The 23039-nt window shown below is 38.7% G+C and overlaps 1 long non-coding RNA gene across 1 annotated transcript; it reads left to right on the forward strand.

The window, feature by feature from the left end:
* Positions 1-12949: 12949 nt before the first annotated feature.
* LOC118372486 (uncharacterized) lies at positions 12950-18363 on the forward strand. The gene is made up of 2 exons (XR_004823223.2): positions 12950-13621; positions 15211-18363. It is a non-coding gene; the product is annotated as an uncharacterized LOC118372486 (long non-coding RNA).
* The last annotated feature ends 4676 nt before the right edge of the window (positions 18364-23039 follow it).

The raw sequence follows: 23039 nt of genomic DNA on the forward strand, positions 1-23039 counted from the left end.
CCTGATATCATGTCCAAATATTTCTCAACCAAAACATCCTGTCGGAGACCGGAAGAAATGCGCTGCCTAGTGTCCGTTTGACCAAGAAACAAATCCGAGACAAATGACAAGACTGTTGACATCATGTGGAAGCTGTAGGTATTGCAACCTCGACCCCATTTAATGTGGTTTCTATACAACAATAGATATATTGATATATTTTCCAGTTTTCAGTGATCAGATATTCCTGCGCTTTTCGATGAAACACACGTTCTGTTATAGTCACAGCCGTGATTTAACCAGTTTTAGAAACGTCAGAGTGTTTTCTATCCACACATACTAATCATATGCATATACTATATTCCTGGCATGAGTAGCAGGACACTGAAATGTTGCGTGATTTTTAACAAAAAGCTGCGAAAATGAGCATGATCCATAACAGGTTTTAATTCTTTCCAATGTGTGAAGTAATTATCTTTTTATTTTCTCATGATTTGGTTGGGTCTAATTGTGTTGCCCTCCTGGGGCTCTGTGGGGTGTGTTTGTGTTTGTGAACAGAGCCCCAGGACCAGCTTGCTTAGGGGACTCTTATCCAGGATCATCTCTCTGTACGTGATGTCTTTGTTATGGAAGGTTTGGGAATCACTTCCTTTTAGGCGGTTGTAGAATTTAACGGCTCTTTTCTGGATTTTGATATTTAGCGGGTATCGGCCTAATTCTGCTCTGCATGCATTATTTGGTGTTCTATGTTGTACACAGAGGATATTCTTTGCAGAATTCTGCATGCAGAGATCTGATGCTGTCTGGTCAGAAAGAGTATGACATTGTTGCCGCCCATAGCATTGAATGCAAGGGAAGCCAGCGAGCATTTGGCCACCCTTGATAAAAAAGTATAAAATAGCCGATCAGCTAAACTTTTATTCAACCTTTATAGAGATAGGGATTTGGACTTGTGGTTTTACTTAATATTATGGAAATAGTATGCTAATATTAACTAATGTTATGCTAAGGTTAACTAGCTGGGCTGGCATATCGTTTTTTTTAATTTTTTTTTATTTCACCTTTATTTAACCAGGTAGGCTAGTTGAGAACAAGTTCTCATTTGCAACTGCGACCTGGCCAAGATAAAGCATAGCAGTGTGAACAGACAACACAGAGTTACACATGGAGTAAACAATTAGCAAGTCAATAACACAGTAGAAAAAAATGGGCAGTCTATATATAATGTGTGCAAAAGGCATGAGGAGGTAGGCGAATAATACAATTTTGCAGATTAACACTGGAGTGATAAATGATCAGATGGGCATGTACAGGTAGAGATATTGGTGTGCAAAAGAGCAGAAAAGTAAATAAATAAAAACAGTATAAAAACAGTATGGGAATGAGGTAGGTGAAAAAGGGTGAGCTATTTACCTACAGACTATGTACAGCTGCAGCGATCGGTTAGCTGCTCGGATAGCTGATGTTTGAAGTTGGTGAGGGAGATAAAAGTCTCCAACTTCAGCGATTTTTGCAATTCGTTCCAGTCACAGGCAGCAGAGTACTGGAACGAAAGGCGGCCAAATGAGGTGTTGGCTTTAGGGATGATCAGTGAGATACACCTGCTGGAGCGCGTGCTACGGATGGGTGTTGCCATCGTGACCAGTGAACTGAGATAAGGCGGAGCTTTACCTAGCATGGACTTGTAGATGACCTGGAGCCAGTGGGTCTGGCGACGAATATGTAGTGAGGGCCAGCCGACTAGAGCATACAAGTCGCAGTGGTGGGTGGTATAAGGTGCTTTAGTGACAAAACGGATGGCACTGTGATAGACTGCATCCAGTTTGCTGAGTAGAGTGTTGGAAGCCATTTTGTAGATGACATCGCCGAAGTCGAGGATCGGTAGGATAGTCAGTTTTACTAGGGTAAGCTTGGCAGCGTGAGTGAAGGAGGCTTTGTTGCGGAATAGAAAGCCGACTCTGGATTTGATTTTTGATTGGAGATGTTTGATGTGAGTCTGGAAGGAGAGTTTGCAGTCTAGCCAGACACCTAGGTACTTATAGATGTCCACATATTCAAGGTTGGAACCATCCAGGGTGGTGATGCTAGTCGGGCATGCGGGTGCAGGCAGCGATCGGTTGAAAAGCATGCATTTGGTTTTACTCGCGTTTAAGAGCAGTTGGAGGCCACGGAAGGAGTGCTGTATGGCATTGAAGCTCGTTTGGAGGTTTGATAGCACAGTGTCCAATGACGGGCCGAAAGTATATAGAATGGTGTCGTCTGCGTAGAGGTGGATCAGGGAATCGCCCGCAGCAAGAGCAACATCATTGATATATACAGAGAAAAGAGTCGGCCCGAGAATTGAACCCTGTGGCACCCCCATAGAGACTGCCAGAGGACCGGACAGCATGCCCTCTGATTTGACACACTGAACTCTGTCTGCAAAGTAATGTAATCGTTGACCATGAAAGGAAGTAAGGATAGCGAGCAAGTATTTTAGCCAGGTAGTATAGGACAACAAAAACTAATAGCGTGTAATGTTACATAGTCATAGACCGTTTAGGCATGAAAGAGTAGGATGGCATTGGCATTTCTCTACAAGTAGGGTTTCTCTACACAAATCAGTCCCACGGACAGCCACATCATATTTAGCTTATGTTGATTGGACTAAATCATTTTTGGTATCGTTTAGTTGTTTGTCACTGTACTAGATTAAGCATTGGTGATTAGATGTTGAAATTATGAAGTTGAAATGGTGCTGGAATAGTGGATCCAGCTCCTGTTTTCTTTGCGACTTGCGGTGTCTCTCCGTGGTACTACATCAATACTTGTTTAGTAGTCTGAAAATGTTGGCAACATTACTTTGCTTGATCATGCTGTAGGTCATGTAACTGCTTGTTACACGCAATATTTTTGTGGACTTCACAGGAAAGATGTTGCTCTTCAGTTTCGAAATGAAACAAATGTGTTGAATTTATTTGTTATTTATTTTATTTCACTGTGTCTTCTTATTGTCTCAGTCTTAGGCTTATCACAACAAATAGGATGTAATATGCAAAACAGGATGTAATATGGCATTTTTTTCTGGATTGGCTTTCCGGGAGATTTTACCAACGCCCCGCTACTGGATATAGACTACAGTTACATCATCAAAACAAATAATTTATGTAGAAAGTTCGTTAGGATACTAATTAAAAGCAAAAAGCAAGACCTTTTATATAATATTAAGACTATGTAAAAACATCCTGAGCTACAATTGGAATCATGACTCCAACAACATAGCTTTTTCTCAACAACAACAAAACATGCTATCATTATGCACCACTTCAATAAGAAAAATTTACATTTGAACATATTAGCAAATTAACGACAAAAACAACTATTAAAGGTAGGCTCTTGTTTTATTGGGGGTTAAATTGGATTAGTATTAATTATGTTTAATCAGAAGAAATTAAACAAATACATTTAAATATTCAAATATATTTTAAATGCATATGTACGTATATGCATGTGCATTGTATGTATACATTACACATATACTGTAGAATAGATACCAAGTGGAATATAAATAAAATCAGTTATTCACATATTTTAATGTTTTAGTCATTCTAATTAGTGTTAATTTGCCTCAAGATACAGTAAAAATATAAGAATTAGAATATCTTATAGGCAGAAATGAGATGCTTTATTTCCATAGGGTGATCCCTCACTAAAATCCAATTAAAGACAAATTACTAATATACTACAAAGACGTGGTGTCTACAGACACTTTAACCTATTTGCACTGTTTAATTTATCAAAGTTTTCAATTTTAGGATATTTATTTATTTTAACTTTATGAGATATGCTCTTGACGGTGGTCGTGATAAGAAATGGTGATGCTATTATGAGCAACACATTCATTGTGTTTAGTTGCCTTTTTCTTGTTAAACACACATCATCAACCAATTATATAGAAAGTGACAATATGTTCTGACATATTGTTCTCTCAAATATGGTTTACCACAATCCCATTTATTTATAATCTATACCGTGGAAGAATACTTAGCTGGCTCTTCAACCCCATCTTAACAACCACATTTACATAGTGTGTACACACAGTATATTCTATGATATAGTCAAAGGAGAGAAAAGTTTCCATTCTATGATATGAATTAGAGCCCTACGCTTCAGATTTGGTTTCCCCAGAACATGGGTGTGGGTCGAGTTTAAATTTATTGGCCTTTTTGAAAAATCCTTCCTTGAGGTAATCAATGACCTCACACAAGTTGGGTTAAGTGGGATCAATTCAAGTAAGGATACAAATTCAAGTTAGGATACAGTTACTAGCTTTCACCAATCCAGTCATCACCTATTCAGTCATGATGTTAGATCAGTTATCACTTCAAGGAACAGATGAAGGGAAAGAAATATATATATATATATATATTTTTTTTTTAATTAGTCAATAAGGGCCCATGTCTCTCTCTATGCCCCCCTGGGTAGTTCTGGTGTGTAGTGCAGGTAGAGGGTGTGGGGTGTGGAGGGCTCGACTGGGCTGAATCCTCTCCTCACAGGCCTGTCTGTGCTGGAATAGCTGTGATGTGACACGTGACAGAACCAACGGACAGGATGAGTCTTTAAGAAGGACAACCGAGAGAACTTCTCCCCTAGACCCATGCTTCCCTAGACCCGCCTGCCTGGCTTGCACACAATGTACTAAAAAAGGAAGAAATCATTGCTGTTTTTCTGGGGCTTTTTTTGAGAATCGAGGTTGACTGAGAGAAGATATAAGCCCAGTAAGAATTATAGGTAACAAAGATATGGGGCTGTGGGGGAATGTTGTCAGATTGTACTGTGATTAGTTCAAATTAGTTACATTTGATATAAGTGGGTTAAAATAATTCCCATGTGTGGAGTTCATAACTGTTTCTGCTATGATTAACACTGTATTAGTTATCACTTTCGGTTAATCACACATTCCAAATACTATGAATGTATGACAATCATGAATCTCTCAAATGTTTTACCTTGACACAAGTAATTCAGAGGTAGTTCAGATCAAATATATATATATTTCTATTCAAACCTATCTTGTAATTTTTTCTATCTTACAAGATTATGCTTGTATCAACATGAAATATGGAGTCATGATAATGAGCAATTTAATCTTAGGTCCTCCATGAAGCGTTACTAAGGATTAGAGCTGCACATCTTTGTGTGATGGGTAAGGTTTTTATTTTATTTATGTCCTAGACAATTTGCTTTCCTAATTTAAAAACGAATACAAGTGTAAGTGTTTTGTGCTAATAACACACTAACTGGAAGATAATGTAATATGGTAGTCGCATGGTTAAATTCAAAGTATAGGCCGATTTATTTCCCATCTTATTTTAATTAGAATAGTTCTAAGAAAAGATCTGCGAGGAGGACAATAATAATGTTGTTTGGATCAGTCTGTCTGGTTAAAGTGTAGCGGTCCTGTCCTGTATTTCCAGCTCAGAGCAGTTGTTCTGTCCCAGCCTCTACCTTGCTAACATTTGCTCTGTTTAGCAGCCAAGTGAGCTCTCACAGAAGTAAAACTTCTGTTTTTGAAGGTGAGTTGTTTGATTATCAAAGAGAAAAGACTGAATTACAAAGAAGTTATACCTTTCACGTTTTGTACTTACCTTTTTTAGTATGTGGTTTTAGTCTCAAGCTATTGTTTTCTTTCAAGATAATTTACTTCTTATTGCTAAAATATTTTTTTAGTCATTCACCATTTATTTTTTTCACCAACATTCATTGTTTTGATCTTCAAAGTGCAAATAAATGAAACAATAGACAGACACAACGTTATTTATTTGAATTTGTAGTGAACAAACATAATACAACTATTTAATATTAGATTTGTGTTCCTTAAAAGTGATAAAATAGTTAAAAGTGTTATAGAATATGATATTCCGGCACAAGCAAAACTATTTTGGTCAGATTTCACAGATTTTCAATTTACTATAGAAATGTTCAGTAAAAAAAGAAGCGCAGAAGTTGACTCCTACATGTTTTTGAAAGGGACATATAAAAAAAATAAACAGCAGTTTAGAAGATTTTGAAACCAAATAATTGAAAATATTGTAATTAATAACTCTATGTAAAAGGCTATGTAATTGTTCATTTTAGTTAATTTTGTCAAAACGGTCAAATAATATTTTTATTTATTTATGCTGTTTATTCTTCTTCACTTTAAATAGTGATAACAATTTTTATGAATTATTCATTTTATTAAAACCTATTTACATACTAATGCCATTTCTTTGTCTCCAACTACTTCAACGTCTTTATATCCAATGTGTACATCACATGTATGTGTCATAAAATGCATGTCTAACCCTGAATAATTAAATACATTAAAATAATAAAGATGTATAATATGGTATACATTTTTGTTCCTAAATGGTAGTTTACGTAAGCTAGTGTCGAAAATAAGCCATTTAAGGTAATATAGTTATATTTGCCTCGAACATATTTGTATCTTTTTAATATCATGACCAGACTTTAAAAAATTGTTTTTCCAAAACCAACAAATATAAGACTTTGTTTTCCACCTTAGGAAAAGCAACATTAGTTAATTAAAAGTTAGCACTTCACTTCTGGTACAACAAAGGTCTGACTCTGTAATAGACACTTCACTTCATATTACAGAATGTGTTAAGGAAAAACTTTTACCATTCACATTTCATGCAGATTTTTCTGATCTTTGATTTTGCTAACTAAATTAAACCAAAACACCTTAGGTTGTATCAACCTAAATTTGAGTAAATACTACAGCATTTTGGATATGTTTAAGTACACAAATTCATTATTGATAAAAGCTTTTGGCTAATGAATATAAATATAAATATGATTCATATATCTTATTTATTTTTATTTTCTAATCAATTGAACAGATAATGTTATTTCATTTGGTAATGTATTTCTGTAGAACAGCATCTCTTCTTAGGCTATATTTCATCATATTTTTCTCTCTACATTAGCTCTAGCTTATCAGCCATCTAAATCCATAGGTGCCGATTTTACTTGTCCATTCTGTATGAGTTATACAGTATGTTTATCCATGAAATATTCTTATGTTAATCATTATTTGTACTTGATATGATTCACCAACATTAGAAAATTATTTCAAGCCTTCCTTCTTATCACTCTTGGGACGTAACAAAATTAATAATTTGACCTTTAAATCGATACATGTCTTCATTCATCCTTGGCCACTTGAAAAAGCAATACTAAAGGCAACATATATATATATATATATATATATATATATATATGGTCATATTCTAGTTTATTTTCGTTCATATATTGATGTAAAACATTTCCATTCATCCCCAGCCAAATGTTTTAAATTGATTGCAAATAATATAATGAATGTGTTAGTTAGAACTATTTGCCTTTTCCATCGGAATGGACAGAGTTAACCTTATCCCTACTCAAACATGAAGAAACTGTAGAAAACTGGTGGTCAGAAATTACTTAACTTCGATACCATATTTTTGGTACATTTAAAAAAAAATATATATATCAGGATATACTTTTTTAGATCTCTTACCTGAATGTGTTTTGGTGAATCAGCAATTTGCAGTGTATTGCAACTTCACTAGCATCCATGTTGTCTCTGTCCTCCATTTTGGGTTTTCAGTTCCATGTTGCACCTGTTGATATTGAGGCTCTTTATACCAATGCCTGAACACTTCATAATCATAACATTTTGGATTTTAATTCTGTTAATCTAATGCATTTACTTTATAGCATAACATTTTCCATAAGAATACTGTTTAATTAGATGTATACCTGCCAATATCGAGGCTGTATTCTCTAATGCTTTCTCTTCTCTGAGGTATAACATTTTGGCATCTAATAATGTAAACTGTCAATCTGTTTTGTAACTTCAGAGGTTTTATATAGAAATACAATTCAATTGATTAGGGAAACATGTCAATACACAAAACAATGCAATTGTTAAATTCATATTTTACAAATCTTGATTTTGCAAACAGTTGATAATATCAACCATATAGGATCAGCAGTTGCACTGGCAAAGCCCCGCTCTAGCCCCTAAATGGCGGCCGGAGGTCAGGGAGGTTAACAGAAACTGATGTTACTAGTCCCCTGAGTGACATCCCTGAGGAGATGGGCCCCTTACGGCCCCTTAATCCCTATTAGGCCCCTGTGTTAGTGATCTTTACCTTCTCTGAGCTAACACCATGCTACCTTGTCAATGGGGCCCGGACAGCTCCCGGCTTAACACTTCTGACCTCAGGGGTCATGCCCTTTGTTCCCCTAGCAACAGAGGATGACCCCAGGGGTCAGGGGTGTAATCGGGAACTTGTCTGGACACGTGCGCTTGAGAGGCCTCACCATAGACCACCAAGTAGAGGTGGTGATTGGCGGTCCGTACTCTCTACATTGTACGAGGTGAAAAAAGGGACAGCACTCTAAGAAATAGTCTTCAATAATTATTATTCATTAATTGCACTGCATATATGCGATTCACAGCCCATTCTCTTATGGAATACGCCAGAAGGTGCTGATTCTGCAGGTACCTGATTACGTTTTGACCTGGTAAAATGTGGAAGCTATACCATCCACTACGGGCAACGTGAGTGCCTATTACTGTCTAGTAGACTTGCGGCTTGCTAGGGCGCTGTGGATGGACGTTTAAACCACAGCCACCAGCTCCGAGGGTTGTGTGATTGGAATGAATGCCTAAGCTTAAGTTTAACCTTATCCCCAACCTTAACCCTACCTATAACCATTCGGAATTAATGCCTAAACATATTTAGTTTAACTTTTGCGGAGTTTGACAGTGACAGTTAAGACACGGCACCACATGGTGTAATTAAAACATCAACCATGGCGTAATTCTGTTACTGCAGTTACGCCACAGTTTGGGATTTTATTTGGAGATTGGGTTGGCGATTCAGCCTGCCTTCTTCAGCGTGCAGTGTCAATGAGATGAATACATGACATTTGTCATGAAAAAGTATACAATAAAGGGTATGGTCTTCTTTACCTTACAAATTAATTTGATATATATTATTATGTGACACAAAGCAGTGTATTATTTATTTACACTGTTATTATTATTATTATTATTATAAGTATTTGGTAGCTTACATACTGTACACTGCAGCATAACTCTCCCATTCTCCAACTGTTCGTAATTTCGCTGCTTCGGTGTATTTATTTTATTGTTAACCAGATGCTACAGCTGATAAAAAAAATACTAAAATAACTCTGGGACCCCCCCCCCCAAAAAAAGTACTTTGATGTCTTTTAAGCTTTACAGCTCAGTTTTGCTCTTTGAAAAATAATATGCACATTCTAGCTGTAAAGTACAGTAGGATAAGCTAAGCCAGATATTTTTGTTCTGGTAAAGTCAGTCCCCAATCACCATAATGCCATAATCTTTGAATGAAAATGTTTCTTTATTTGCGTGTTTCAATGTCATAGTTATTTTTGTGAACTTTGGATATGGTACCCAAAACTGCTGTATTTGTCACTGAAATGTTTTATTGCTATATCATATATATTACTTACTTATTAAGTAAAAATTCCCAACAGTCTATTTTGCATTAAGTCATTATTATGCTTTGAATCATTTTTGTTTTGTTCTCTTATGAGTGTCTGTGGTGATTGAAGAAGCAGCCATTTTGTTTTGTGATTAAATATTTTCCCTTACGAGTTGCCAAGTCATACTCTGGATAGTTGGGCAACAATATACATTTGTAGATGTGTGGAAAAGGATAATATAGCCTTACTTGATTTGCATTTTTTTTTTATTAACATGGAACTTTATTTTATTATGCTTTGGCAGATAGTAAGGCTCATCCAATAAGATGTAACTCCATCAGAATGCTGAATTACATTACTGCCTCATCTCAGGCTAGTGTTCAGTCTGGCCAAAATTTAACAAAAAAAAAGCATGCACTGTTTAAAGACAACAAATGTCATTGTTATACTAAATTGCTTTGAAAGTATGTAAATGATGAACCACACAACTAATATTATTGTTTTACTAAATTGCTTTAAAAGTATGTGCATGATAAACCACACAATACAGCTTTGATTTAGAAATCTACAGCTAGATGAAAGTGCATCAATAAAGTTCCGTGCTACAGCTGACAGTTATACAACTCCTAAAGAAGGTGTCATTAAGAGGTTGATAATATTGGAGTTTAATCAATGGCAGACTTATGCAGGCAGCTCAGAGCTCTCTGAGAGGGGTGAGGCCTTAGAGAGGCTCACAGTGTCAGGACTTGGCAGCCTACCCAAAACTGAACTGTATCCTCAAATGAACTTTCCACAACAGCCCTGCCAAGTTTTTGAATTCCTGCTACATGTAAAATTGTAAACAATTAGGTCTCTCTTCAGACTACAGTAGTGAAATGGGCCTGATAGTCCGAATGGAACAAAACAAATAAGTGATAAAGAGTATACTTTTGCTTATTTTAGTATTTGATCTATGTACTTTATATTTTGTATAATGCGTTTTTTATTGATGAGGAGTAGCGATTGGCTAAAAGAGGTGGCGAGATGTGACGTACTACGTTTAACCTCGTGTTTATAATGTAGATGCACCATCAGCTTTTTTGATAGGAAAATATGAGAAATATAGTTTCATTTAGCATTTTCAACTGTATCAACATCACCTTTAATGTTTCTCGACAACTCCTATGTAAACTGGATTACACGCGTGTTTCTGAATATGGCAGTATTAATATTTTAATATATACTGGGTCATTGCAGAGAGAGGACATTGCAGAATGGACAAAGTTAATGCTGAGAGGAGCCCAGATTTTAGTGCTGGGCTGGAGTGTGTTCTGTCTCCGTCCCACTTCCATGGCATTCACACACGTACGTACGTACCCCCACACCCACCATTTTAATGCATGCAGTCCTTAGTCTCATGCAGCTAATGTACCAAAAAGGAGAGAAATTAAACTGCTTAGCGCTCCACTTTTTCTCTCTCATTTATGCACCTGCTATACTTCAGGGAGAAGGGAGAGCTTCTAGGAGCTCTTGGTTTTGAGGGAGCGGAAGGGGGACGGTAGCCTAAAGAGACAGGAAGTTGTTCTAAAATAGCCTATCTGTCACAAACTTCCAATGACCCTTTCTGTGGTCGCAGGCAGCCAGGCCAGAGAAAGTAGCTGGGAAAAAGTTAGTTGTGTGTGTGTGTGTGTGTGTGTGTGTGTGTGTGTGTGTGTGTGTGTGTGTGTGTGTGTGTGTGTGTGTGTGTGTGTGTGTGTGTGTGTGTGTGTGTGTCCTAGAGAGTTTAGTAGGGTTTGGGGAAACTGGCAATAATGTTACATATTGAGATGATATTACAGGAATAATAGCCGACATATTTGTGTGCGACAACAAGGACTCTCTTTACAAAGGGATTGAGAGATGGTTTGTATGATAGACACTTATGGTTCAGTGAGATGAGATGTGTTTGCATGCGCAAGTGTGTGTAGGATGTGATCGTCAGGAGAGTCAATTTTATCATTCCCCCCTAAATCACAGATAACTCTCCCCCCTTTACCCTCCTAGGTACTGTAGATCATATTTACTAGTCACTGTTGTCACTGTGAACGTGAGGAGGACTCACGGTGCACTAAGCTTTGTGTGTGTGTATAAAATCACAGCCAATGCTTTACTGCTTCTCCAGCCTGCAGCCTCGGCGAAGCAGTCTCACCCCAGAGGCTTATCTGGGTTTTGACTCCCTGCCTAAATAGTTGTAGGGGTCGAGCGTTTTTTTAACTCAAAAAAGTTCTCAAGGCGTGGTGCGTAGGGAGTTGAAAATCACTGTCCATCTCAACACTGCTTCAGTCACAGTCGAAGTTGCCGGTAAAAGTGTTAATAAAGTTTTTTTCATTGTGATCAGCCTCAAACCTCCCCCTGTTTTTATAAGAATGGATTTGTCCATCTCAGAAAATGCTTCCAAACGTGCCTTTTGTCAGAACTGTAGCTGCATGGTTGTGGAACAGATTTAGTATGAAGTTAACCATCTGAGGTTACATTAGCATTGAGTAAATGTGTTTAAATCACACACTAGATGTGTGTAGGACCCTGGAATGAGGATTGGCGAATGTGTGTGTGTGCTACAGGAGATCATTGGTCATACTATTGATCGTGTCTCTCGCTCTCTCACACACGTTGTATCGAACCTGTAATAAAAGTGCTTCTTCCTCACTTACTTCGGTACCTCCCTATTTCATCATCACATCTCTCTCTCTCTCTCGTCTGCTGCTATTTCTAAAGCTAGATCCTCCCCTTCAGAGCGACTGTGCCAGGAGGAGGAGGGCTTTTACTACTCTGGGGAGTTTAACCCTCTGCCTCTCAGCGCTGCAAGCAATTCCAGCTACTAAATACCCTGCAACAAGTAGCTTTTGGGCCTCCACCGTTTGACTTTCAGTTTGGTAGCCCTTTTGAAAATGTTTGGACTTTTTTCCTGCAGCAGATTCCATAATTTTGTATATGTTATTTGGAGATATTGCGCATTGCGTTTGTATAATTGTTTTGGTAGCTACTGTTTTTAACGTACTCCACGGCATGTTGCATTGGCTGTTCGCCATGTCGTCCATCTTTAGAAGATCAGAATGTGCTTTTTCATGATGAAAATGAAGATGGTGTTTTCGGCAACCGCTGTACGTCTGTGGTGGCAATAGTTTGCTTAGTATCTTGTTACGTCGCCTTTCTTTTACTGCCTCTTTTCTTTCTTGCTAAGAGACACACAAATACTCCTAGACTTTTTCACTCCTCTTACCATTTATTTTCCCCTCTCCCTTTCTCTCCCAATCCCTCTTTCTTCCGTCCTTTCTAACTTTCTCTTTCTAGCTGTCCCGCTCTCTCTCTCCCTCCCTCTCTCTCTTCCCCTCTCTTCTGTGAAAGGAGAGTAGGAGGGCGGTGCAGCAGTGGCGGAGGTTTTTTTGGGACAGGTGCCAATTTCAAACAAAAGACAAAACGCAATGAGTGAGAGATCCAAACGAAATAAAAAAATATGTTGCATGTTGAAACACTAAGTGATTTGTAGAGATCATGTATTGTATGCTTGTGTGTGTACGTGCATGTGGGTGTGTACGTGTGCAAAAACTAACGTGAGTGAGCGAGCAGAGATTTAGAATTCTCTCTCTCTTTCACTGTCTTTGAAGGCATTTGAGTTTCGGACTCTGAGGGAGGGGTGGTGGGTAAAAAGGGAAGAGGTCCTCCTTTTTGGTTGCTGTTAAATTATTTACATTCCCGGTCCAACCATCCCAAAGCAGAGACGGAACTGTCTCATTCCTCATTCAAATACTTTTTCACTGCCAGATGGGGATGACCATGCACATCCCAGGCACGAACATGGCCTCTTATTGTGGCGGGGCCCAGCCCGGTGATAGACCCAGACCCAGACAGACTAGGGGGTGACAGACAGGAAGACGGCCCAGACATGATTCACTGAGCTGGAGGGAGACAGCTCCCTCTCATCCGTCTCTGGTTCTCACCGGGAGTCTGGATCTAACTAACTGGCTGACTGTGGCTGCCCTCTGTCTGTCCCTCTCTACAGGATAACTACACTATGTTCTGGATCTACTAACCTGGTGGATAATAAGGCCTGTCTGGATTTTAACACCCTGGATATTGCATCCATAGTTGGTGTGTGTCTACCCATGTCCGATTTGAGGTAAGTGGTACATTTCTAAGTGTGCTTCCCTGTGTGAATGTGGGTCAACTAGTCTATTTAGATTAGCTATCTGAATACGTTATTTAGTGATTAAACTACACATGGAAGTGCACATTCTTTTAAAATAGTTTGTTTTAGTTTAAGGATCTCAGACTCATGCAATGCAGAGATTGAATTCTCGATAATACACTATACAGCTCAACATCAGGAACAATAACATACCACTTCCCAAAACAATGTTGTCAATTTGTACTTTGCTGAAGAAAATGCCAATATAGTTTCCGATGTAGGTATAGTTCCTGCTTCCCTCATGGCTGTGTTTGTGATGGTCAGTGGTTGGGGTCGAAAGAGGGGGACAGTTTGAGGGACCAGAGCTGAGTGTTGTTGATTTAGTTTCGGGAAAAATGCCAGAGCATGGTAGCAGGGCTGTGTCTCTCTCCCAGAGTAGCTTTTCAGTTAACCACTACAGTTAAGAGAAAGCCATCAGAACGTGTAAATTCTTAATTCAAGCGGTTACAGATAGTCATTTTTATTTCGTTTTTCATCTGTAAATGTGGAGATAATCGAACAGTCACAATTGTTTAATTACTGTTATCAATGTGTTTTTATATTGTGCAAGTCAATTTCCATTTTCCAACAAAATGTTTAATTTAACTTTCAAATTATTATTTTAACTACGTAGGCAGAACATATTTCATGAACCATCGGTTCAATACATTTAATCGTCAAACCATATATTATTTACTCAAGTGGTCTGCCACGCTACACATTTAATATAGCTACATTTCTATATGTACACTTTGGTTTATATCATTTCTTAGAAAATACGGACCTTTCAATGTTTTCTCCTATTAAATGGACGAACAAATTCTGCTATATCAGTATAGGCTTGAAAATACAATAGGCCCAAAAATCCAATGATAGTAGTTGTGGTATGTCCAGTGTTGACGCAGATTCTGATAGACCTTCACCAATAGCAGGAGGGTATTTTGATTTAACCAATAGCAGTTGAGTTAGAGGTAGCTGAGTCATCACCAATAAAACCCACGAGAACCAATGTGCTTTAGATGTCCAATACTCCATTCTTTACCACATAACACTGGAACACTATAAGACATAGATTATGTTTAGGCCTATTAACATTTAGCAAATAGAAATTATCCTTCATACGGTAAGATACTAACTCTTATTTTATTATTGTAATGTAAAGTGTCGTTTCAATGCCATTAAATGCAATCATACATTGTCTCAGAATACCGTATTAATAACTTTATCATAGGTGGTAACTAGTGTGATAAGGGACAGTGTGTTGGACTAGAGAAGGGTGATGAAGATATGCACATGTAGGCACAGGGCGCATCCCCTCTGTCTCAGGCTTTTAGAGGCCTAGTGGAAAGGAACGAGCCGAAACGTAGGATCAGAATGTGTTTCCAGAATGTTCTAGAATTTGGCATTCTAGAAGGTGTTATAGATGTCATTGTACCTTCACCATTACATCTCATCCAACACCTAAATACAGAAAGACGATTTTAGGCACGTCTACTGTACCGTTTCTTACTTAATTTCATCAGCGGGTTGTTTCGTTTCAGGTTATAGAAAGGAAATATCGTAAAAGAGGACACAGTGGATCGGCACTCCGAAGTTAGTTTGTGTGGGTATTTATAGTGGTATTGAAGCACATGTAAACATAAGATACATTTCAGAGATACTGAGCCCAAAGGGACTGCCTGTGTAAGGTCTGTCTGTCTGTCTGTCTGTCTGTCTGTCTGTCTGTCTGTCTGTCTGTCTGTCTGTCTGTCTGTCTGTCTGTCTGTCTGTCTGTCTGTCTGTCTGTCTGTCTGTCTGTCTGTCTGTCTGTCTGTCTGTCTGTCTGTCTGTCTGTCTGTCTGTCTGTCTGTCTGTCTGTCTGTCTCACACTCGATGCCATGTGCTCCACAATGGACCCTGGGTTTAATGATGAATGGAGTTCCCACGCCTCTGTAAAGGAGAGGAGGGCACAAAACCCTCCTTTTAGCATTCACACAAAAGAAAAATAAATTACACATTTACACAGACATGCGATCACACTCAAACATATAAACACACTCCACACACTCAGAATGTGAAAAATGTGTAAGAAGAGACACTTAATTACCATATTATGATTTTCGACCCATATGTTTGGTGAGGTTAATAATCATATTGACAGAGATAAGTGCGACACCACTGCATTTGTGTGAATATTGATTGATGAGACAGAGAACAGAAAGAAATGTAGACCAGGCTAAATTGCATTCAGACCATTTTTAAAGATGTGATTGCGAGGTTGTGTAAGTGTTTACGCGCACGTGTGTGTGAGACAGAGAGAGACAGAGAGGGTCAGACAGAGGGAGGGAGAGCCAGGGGGAGGTAGAGAGGGACAGGGAGGTGGAGAGGGACAAATAAATGGTAATAAAGCTGGTTTTGTGGAGGGAATCTAAATGAAGCATTGAAACAAAAGATCTGTCTACACTTGGGTTTGTGGGAAAATCTAACAGCTTATTGAAGTTCAAAGACTGTATGTGTGTGTGCGTGTGTGTGTGTGTGTGAAGAAGGAGCCAATAATAATAGTTAAGTCAATTTTATTTACATCAATATTTACATTATTCAGTTATTTAATTATGGGGGTTTGCATGACAAAATGTCTTATCAATTATACCATTTTGATCAAAATGACAAAAAGTATTGCACTTACAGTTTTTGCCATTATTACATTGGTATAAACATGTCAGAACTTTAATTAGTACTTTAAAACACATTTACTTTTGCATGAAATTATGGAAGTAAATATAATTTCTTCAATTGAGCAATAAAATTTGTATTCATTTTACAATGTTATAATTTTGAAGTGTTAGCCGTTACACATTCTTTAGGTTTACTTACTCTCACATACTGTTGAAGTCGGACGTTTACATACACTTAGGTTGGAGTTATTAAAACTAGTTTTTCAACCACTCCACAAATTTGTTATTAACAAACTATAATTTTGGCAAGTCGGTTAGGACGTCTACTTTGTGCATGACTCAAGTAATTTTTCCAACAATTGTTTACGGACAGATTATTTCACTTATAATTCACTGTATCACAATTTCAGTGGGTCAAAAGTTTACATACACTAAGTTGACTGTGCCTTTAAACAGCTTGGAAAAATCCAGAAAATTATGTCATGGCTTTAGAAGCTTCTGATAGGCTAATTGACATAATTTGAGTACCTGTGGATGTATTTCAAGGCCTACCTTCAAACTCAGTGCCTCTTTGCTTGACATCATGGGAAAATCAAAAGAAATCAGCCAAGACCTCAGAAAATAAAGTTTAGACCTCCACAAGTCTGGTTCATCCTTGGGAGCAATTTTCAAATGCCTGAAGGTACCCCGTTCATCTGTACAAACAATAGTACACAAGTATAAACACCATGGGACCACGCAGCCGTCATACAGCTCAGGAAGGAGACGCATTCTGCCTCCTTGAGATGAACATAATTTGGTGCGAGAAGCGTAAATCAATCCCAGGACAACAGCAAAGGACCTTTTGAAGATGCTGGAGGAAACAGACAAAGGTATCTACATCCACAGTAAAACAAGTCACCTAACCTGAAAGGCCGCTAAAGCAAGGAAGAAGCCACTCTTCCAAAACCGCCATAAAAATGCCAGACTATGGTTTGCAACTACACATGGGGACAAATATCGTACTTTTTGGAGAAATGTCCTCTGGTCTGATGAAACAAAAATAGAACTGTTTGGCCATAATGACCATTGTTATGTTTGGAGGAAAAAGGGGGAGGCTTGCAAGCTGAAGAACACCATCCCAATCGTGAAGCATGAGGGTGTCAGCATCATGTTGTGGGGGTGCTTTTGCTGCAGGAGGGACTGGTGCACTTCACAAAATAGATGGCATCATGAGGTTGGAAGATTATGTGGATATATTGGAGCAACATCTCAAGACATCAGTCAGGAAGTTAAAGCTTGGTAACAAATGGGTCTTCCAAATGGACAATGACCCCAAGCATACTTCCAAAGTTGTGGCAAAATGGCTTAAGATCAACAAAGTCAAGGTATTGGAGTGGCCATCACAAAACGCTGACCTCAAACATATAGAACATTTGTGGGCAGAACTGAAAAAGCGTGCGTGAGCAGGGAGGCCTACAAACCTGACTCAGTTACATCAGCTCTGTCAGGAGTAATGGGCCAAGATTCACCCAACTTATTGTGGGAAGCTTTTGGAGGGCTAACCGAAACGTTTGACCCAAGTTAAACAATTTAAAGGCAATGCTACCAAATACTAATTGGGTGTATCTAAACTTCTGACCCACTGGGAATGTGATGAAAGAAATGATAGCTGAAATATGTCATTCTCTCTACTATTATTCTGACATTTCACATTCTTTTAAAATAAAGTGGGGATCCTAAGACAGGTAATTTTTACTAGGATTAAATGTCAGGAATTGTGAAAAACTGAGTTTAAATGTATTTGGCTAAGGTGTATGTAAACTTCCGACTTCAACTGTAGTTTAGCATCGACTTGTTATAAACAAACTACATACTTTACACATTATTTCAGGTGTGTGTGTGTTTGTTCTCCTCCATGTCTTTGTGTGTAATTGTTTATTGTTATGTGAAAGGTTCACACGCTATACTTTTGTACATGTTCTGTATTTTCTTTTGGGCACTTCAATGTCATGTTGTGCTTGTTTCTTGACCGGAATAAAAGTGCGCCTGTTAAATCTACTCTGCTCTCCTGCACCTGACTTCGCCTCCCGTACACAGCCGTAACAATTTTAATAACATTTAGACATTCTAGTTTGAACAGGTGGAATATAAAAACAACTTTAGTGTGTTAGTTTGTCAAATTATATTACCTCATTATATTGAATTAAAACCATGTGTTTCTGGTTTGTTTAAAGACATTATGTTGACTTCTATTCCTCTATAGAGATTTGTTTTGTGTTTTACTGCTATAGTGATCTAATAGAAGTTCTGCCCTGTTATTTCAGTCATAATACATGACTCTTTATGATTAGAAATAACCTCAGTTATGACGGTCATAGATAAGAAAATGAGGACATAAATCAGGATACACCCAGAAGAAAGACAGAATATCAGACTTATTTTTATTCAAGTTTTAAATAGACGATTATAGTAATAACCCATACGATCTGCAAACTTCAGTATGTGGGCCAAAATAGCAATGCTGAATACAGAAAGTTATTTTCTGGACAGAGAGACGAGAGAGCGTTTACTTTGTGCACCCACTAGCATTTGATGCCACTCGGGCCAGTAACTGTCTTGATATACTGTAGTCAATTTTGGTACAGTATTCTGAGGCCTGATCACTTCAGCATATGGGAATTCAGTCCTAATTATATATTTGAGCAGAGGTTTGGGGAAAGCATAGGCCTGGGAGTGCTGCTGTACCAGTCAACATAAAGTGAACTTGCACTCGGCAGACAAACTATATACAAACTGTATGCAAGTTGTTTTACTAAATCAAACAGCAATAGGTTCTCTCTCTGTATTAGACCTATGTTGCTCTTATTTTGTTGAATGTATGTGCCAAGTTCTATTTGTTACATTGCTATAAGCATTTGTTTCTGTGTTTGTGGTTTGCTTGACAAGCGTTATTGTACTTTCAGACTTTTAGAAGACTGTAAGTCATTTAATTTTGTAGTTTTATTTTTGTAGGTTGATTGGATCTGGGGGTGATGTGTAGAGACGGAACAGACCCTGGATTAAAGGTGAAATTCTGTTTAATTTAAATAGCATTTTCTTGGTTCTTAAACTTGATGTACAGTTTATAATTTGGTTTAGCTTATTAATGTACAGTTTATCATTTGGTTTGCTTTTCATTGTACACTAAGTAAAATCAATGGCACTATGTAGCTCCTTGGTTTAGCCTGAAAAGAAAAGCATCTCGCCTCGTTTTATCCGTAGCCTGCAGTTACAAGGTTAGTCAAATGTTTATGGTGTAGTTGTTTGTTTTGAATGCACCCTCGCATTCACAGTATGAGGAAAAATCTCAGCTAGTAGACAGTGGTTACAGTAATGTTAGTGGTCTGTACAGTACAGTAAAAGTGGCTCATACCCTGAATCTGCCAAAGTAAATCCAGTACCTCAAAGGTCAGATGAAGATGAAGAGACAGCGGACTGCGGTTGGCTCCCTGAGAAACAGTAGACAGTGCACCACAGTGGGTTGGCACCCTAAACTACAACAAAGTCCCTATTGTCAGTGGGTGCACTGCAGACAGCACTCAATAGACCCACAAGGCCTACGGCTCCAGTAAAAGCGCCACCTGTTGGCTGTTTTGTAATATACAGCAGATTGACTTGGCTAGTTCTAGAAACTTGCTTTTGTGATGAGTAACCTTGCCTGAGACCTGTAGACTTGTGTTAGCTCCCTTAGTGAATGCCCAGCCTTTACCTCAGTGGGCTAACACAGTCTTTTGGCATGCTGGAGATCCAGGTTTGAACTCCAGCCATTCCATATTAGTGTCACATGTTCAAAACATTTCCACTAAAATGGCCTGCCCTTCTGCACCCCGAAGAATTATGTCTGTAAATGGAAATTGATGATGTGACATTAGAAACGGTACAATATTTGGGCTGTGAGTTTTGTGAGTATCCTTACCCTCAGGACACTCTCACAAGTCGTGAAGTTCATGCATGGTTCAGCTCCTCTTATCTACAATGGAGATTGAATCCGCTCCATCAATATAAATCAAAATGAAAGCCACTGTCTGTGGAGTGGCGGACTCGTCTCGGCCTCGCGGGAGGTTGCACAAAGCTAGAGGCCGAGCCAGAGTATTGAAAGTGTGACACCTAAAGTTGCACCTCCACATATTAGTATATGCGCAGTTTCCTGCACACAGACCAGACCTAGTCCTGAACTAAAAAGCATTCTCAATGGAGAGAATGCTTTTAATTCAGGACTGTGCTTAATGTGTCCAGGAAACCGAAACAATATAACCTAATACAAATACATATTATAACCTATTAGTGTAATAGTATAACCCTATTAGTTAATATGGTCTCACCCATCCAGGTTGGAATAGGATGAGTAGAAATGGACTGACAGTGGATTTCTATGGAGGGATGCACTAACTGTGCCAGAAAATGTTAGAAACAGTGGTTCAGTCTATTTCCTTCATTTGCCATGGGGTTGTGTGTGTCCAAACATTAGATTGGTCTCAGCTAAAGAGGGCATTTCAGGACACTGGCTGAGTGTGACAATGTGATTTCTCTTCTCAGTCAAAGCCTAGTTGTCAGTTACATTGATAACATATACACTGAGTGTACAACACATTAGGAACACCTTCCTAATAGTGAGTTGAGTTACACCCACATCCCACCCCTTTTTGCCCTTAGAACTGCCTCAATTCGTTGGACATGGACACTACAAGGTGTCGTCAGTGTTCCACAGGGATGCTGGCCTATGTTGACTCCAATGCTTCCCACAGTTGTCAAGTTGGCTAGATGTCCTTTGAGTGGTGGACCAATCTTGATACACACGGGAAACTGTTGAGTGTGAAAAACTCACAAGTTCTTAACACAAACTGGTGCGCCTGGCACCTACTACCATACCCCATTCAAAGGCACTTAAATATTTTGTCTTGCCCAGTCACCCTCTGAATGACAGATATACACAATCTGTCTCAATTGTCTCAAGGCTTAAAAATCCTTCTTTAACCTGACTCCTCCCCTTCATCCACACTGATTGATGTGGATTTAACAAATTACATCAATAAGGGATCATAGCTTTCACCTGGATTCACCTGGTCAGTGCTTGTCATGGAAAGAGCAGCTGTTATTAATGTTTTGTACACTCAGTGTACATTGATGCATATTGTTAAGATACATTGACACAAATAATTAAACTACAAGCAACCCTACCCCTGTGTAAAAGGGGCCACGGTTTACTTGACAAAGAGACAGATCCGCGACATTGGAATTGTTTCAGCAACACATCAATCACTTATTCAAGTGATTCCATTTGTATTTTTTTTTTTAACTATCCTCAGATGGATGGACAGGGAGTACTGGATTTGTGTGGCATTTATGTGATCCCTGTCCTCCTATAAAATAGCTACAAGCTGATGTGTGTGTGTGTGTGTGTGTGTGTGTGTCTCGACTGTGCATCAATCTCACTCCTCCTGATACCTGTGACTCGCCTTTGTGGTTGTGACTCCCCCGTCTCCCCCATTCTGAGGTAAACCACAGTGCTGCCCACAGCCTGTCACAGAGAACTCCCAGCGTTAACCACAACCTTTCACCTCTCGTCTCACCCTCTCCACACCCCCAACACTAAACCACCACCAGATTTAATACCTCCCTACTTGAGTCACTTGATAGTCTCCTAAAGTAATTCTCTAATATGGCCTTGATTTGTCACTGTTACCTTTATAAACGTTATAATATAGACAAAACTCTTGATTTGAGTCTTGGCAGTAACACACTTGCTTTTCGGCTTCACAGTGACATCAACAACATAAGAAAAACAGATCCTCATAGCTCTAATATGTAATTATATGTAATCCTATGAAAAAATCAACAACATCTAATGTTAACTGTATTAAATGTGCCAACATGTGAGGCATGAGTAACTAAGCTGTGTGGAACAGAGATATCTGACCCTGGTCTGGTCTGCCTGGCTAAACTATAATCAAGGGCCTGGTTAATAATGTAGCAAGACAACAACACAGCAGGTGAACGCCTAGCTGTGCACTCAAGTAGCTGTTAACACACTCTCCTCTTTTGGGTTTAACAGATGGTGTGAACCTGAGATGAGTCAAGGAGGAACAGGAGGCAAAATATGATGTTGACACATTGCACGTGTGTGCGTGCTAGTCACCTTTTCATGTCTGAGCTCTCACATGAGGACCACTCAGAATTTGTCGGAGACAAATCAACTGTCCTTTGGTGTGAGGTAGTAGGTTGTATAGTTTTAGGGTCACTCCCAAGCTGTCAGATGACTATACAACATACTGTCTTTCCTGAAGTGGCTGTAATATCATCACAGACTCTCCACATGAAGAACCCTCGGCAAAAGCTGCAATGAAAATGTACCTTTCATGCCTACATTATTACCATTCTTACAATATTCTTACAATATTATTACATAATTTTATATTTGAACAGGAAATTAGGTTTCACTTCAGGTTAATTCACATTTTCTGGTTGGACTCCATCTCTAACCAACTGGTCAACCGGACTGTGCCCGGTCAGTGGTTCATGGTGTTCGCACAGGGTGAGGTAGTAGGTTGTGTGGTTTCAGGGTTGTGATTTTGCCCCATCAGGAGTTAACTGTACAACCTACTGCCTTCCCTGAAGGGCAGCAACACAACATTACAAGCATGGCCACAATGGAGCTCACCGTTTACTGTGCTGTTTTTAAGTGGAGTGCAAAGTAA

The sequence above is a fragment of the Oncorhynchus keta genome, chromosome 13 (genome assembly GCF_023373465.1).
Source record: "Oncorhynchus keta strain PuntledgeMale-10-30-2019 chromosome 13, Oket_V2, whole genome shotgun sequence".
Classification (NCBI taxonomy): domain Eukaryota; kingdom Metazoa; phylum Chordata; class Actinopteri; order Salmoniformes; family Salmonidae; genus Oncorhynchus; species Oncorhynchus keta.